This window comes from Triticum aestivum, chromosome 5D, assembly GCF_018294505.1.
Source record: "Triticum aestivum cultivar Chinese Spring chromosome 5D, IWGSC CS RefSeq v2.1, whole genome shotgun sequence".
NCBI lineage: Eukaryota > Viridiplantae > Streptophyta > Magnoliopsida > Poales > Poaceae > Triticum > Triticum aestivum.
In genome coordinates, this window is record NC_057808.1 from 10,890,320 (window position 1) to 10,892,802 (window position 2,483).

At 39.7% G+C, this 2,483-nt stretch overlaps 1 non-coding gene across 1 annotated transcript; it reads right to left on the reverse strand.

The window, feature by feature from the left end:
- Positions 1-664: 664 nt before the first annotated feature.
- On the reverse strand, positions 665-738 carry TRNAT-AGU (transfer RNA threonine (anticodon AGU)). The gene has a single exon. It is a non-coding gene; the product is annotated as a tRNA-Thr (tRNA).
- Between the last annotated feature and the right edge of the window lie 1,745 nt (positions 739-2,483).

Genomic DNA, 2,483 nt, shown 5'->3' on the forward strand with positions numbered 1-2,483 from the left:
ACGATCCACTAACAGCGGTAAGTAGCAGTAGTAGCTGACTACCGACTGGTGGCCACCCTTGGTGGCGTAGCTACTAGCTATAGCCTCACCATGTTGAGCATGAGCAAGATAAATTTACGCTCAAGCAAATGCTTTTTTTTTTGTTCTTGTTTGAGAAAGCTCAAGCAAATGTTGTGGCTCCCCGAAAAGTAAAGAAAAGAAATGAGAAACTGTGGCTGAGCGGGGTTTGTGGACTAGTCAAGCCACTGAGGCTGTGAGGATCGACGTACCACGTGTGTTGGATGTTGTGCCATGCCATCTCGATCAAGCCGGTTAAGGAAGATGTTGACCGAGCATATATAATGAAAAAGCAGTATATGGGCTAAGGTCTTTGATAAGAAAGAACAACAAGAAAGAATCCCCAGGACAGCTACGTTGGATTGTGCTATGTACGTGGTCAATGCAAGCATCTAGCTATCCTGATGTGTGGTTGGATGCAAGATTGTGGCAAAAAGTTTCAAGTATCATCTATCAAAGCAGCAGAAAGATAGCAACAATTCTGAAAAGAAACTTGGCTGGTCAGGAAGAACAAAATTAACCTGCAAATTGAAACTCGACAACATGAACATTCATGTCCATACTGCTCAGATCAGAACAAAACAATTAATTTGACTTCGAAAAATGATGCTTTCATTGAGAGTTGAACTCAAGACCTCCCGCTTACTAAACGGGTGCTCTAACCAACTGAGCTATGAAAGCTTGCTGTCCATTTTGATCTGAAAATCTATATGGAGGTGGCACAAGCAGACCTACTGCAGACTCGTGGGTGGGAACTGGCACGTGGACATTAAAAAGAACTGGCACAGCTGCACTGTATGACTAGAAATTATTATTCATTTATTCAAGAAAATAATTCCGGTGCAAACCACGAGCACGGTGAAAACTCCATATAAAGCATGTGCTGTGGTGTGCAAACCAAAAAAAAAACATATATGGACGAGGTGATGTTCTTCTAACTGTGAAATTGTTTCAAGCCCAAACTTGATCACATTTGGAAGATGGAAGAAAAATCCACAATGAACAGGCATTATTGTGTAGTGTTGCCACTATTCATTTCTTCGTCTCTCCTTTCCATTCCCACCCGAATGTGACCGGGTTTTATCTAGAAACGCTACGTGTTTGGCTAATTTCTTTTTAAATAATACAATTTTTATTAAATTTCAGAAATATTATGGCATAATTCCAGTCGGCCTACTGCTGGCCAATTGGAACCCAGTCGGCCCACTGCCGGCCGGTTGGATCCAGTCGGCCCACTGCTGGCCGATTGGCGCCCAGTCTGCTTCCTCTAGGCCGACAGATGCATGCACTTATTTATCTGTTGAATGAGTATTTGAAAAATGTTGAAGAAGTATTTAAAAAAATGTTGATCATGCATATAAAAATGTTAATCAAGCATTTGAAAAAACAATATTGAAAAAGTATTTGAAAAATTTTGAAAAAATATTTGAAACTGTTGAATAGGTATTTCAAAAATGTTCAAGAAGTATTTTAAAAAATGTTGATCATTTATAAAAAAATGTTAATCAAGCATTTGCAAAAAATGTTAAACAAGTATTTGAAAAAATGTTAAACAAGTATTTGAAAAAATATTGATCATGTATATAAAAATGTTGAACAAAGTCTTCAAGTGCCACAATTTCCCCCATACTGGGTGTGCCGAGGATCTTTGCGCCACCAAAGGGTTAGCATTGTTTAGTGCATAGGACTCCTCCCATTGCCTATAGTAGGCAAACAATACTGTAAAAGTACCAGATTTTGTAAGATGCCAGGCTATAAAATCCTCAGTATCATTCTGATAGATAGGTATTTGAAGGATCCTCTCTGCATCTATATGCCAAAAATTACTCCGGATCAATTGCTCATCCCATTCTCCCGTAGCTGGATCAATAAGATCATTTACCTTAGTGAGGATACAGTTTTCCCGCACTGTAATTACCTTTCCGGAGTTGCTATTTGGTATCCAACAGTCTTCCCAGATGTTTATTTTCAGACCATTGCCAACTCTCCAAATACAACCTTTTTTGAAAGTCTGGATTCCAGACCAGATGCTTTGCCATACATAGGATGATCCCTTTTTCAAATCACAATTTAGCAAGTCTCCCGAAGGACAATACTTTGATCTCAGGACCCTTGCACATAGTGAACCATAGTTGTCAATGAGTCTCCAACACTACTTAGCAAGCATAGCCAAGTTAAAATTATGAATATCACGAAAACCCATACCTCCCCAAGGCTTGGGAATGCACATCTACCACCAAGCAAACCAATGCAACTTTCGCTGGTCCTCACCATCACCCCACCAATAATGCGATATAGTATCAGTGATCCCCTTGCAAATTTTCTTCGGGAATTTAAATACACCCATCGCATAGGTTGGGATGGCTTGAGCCACAGCTTTAATAAGAGCTTCTTTTCCTCCGTAAGACAAAGTTCATTCCTTCCAA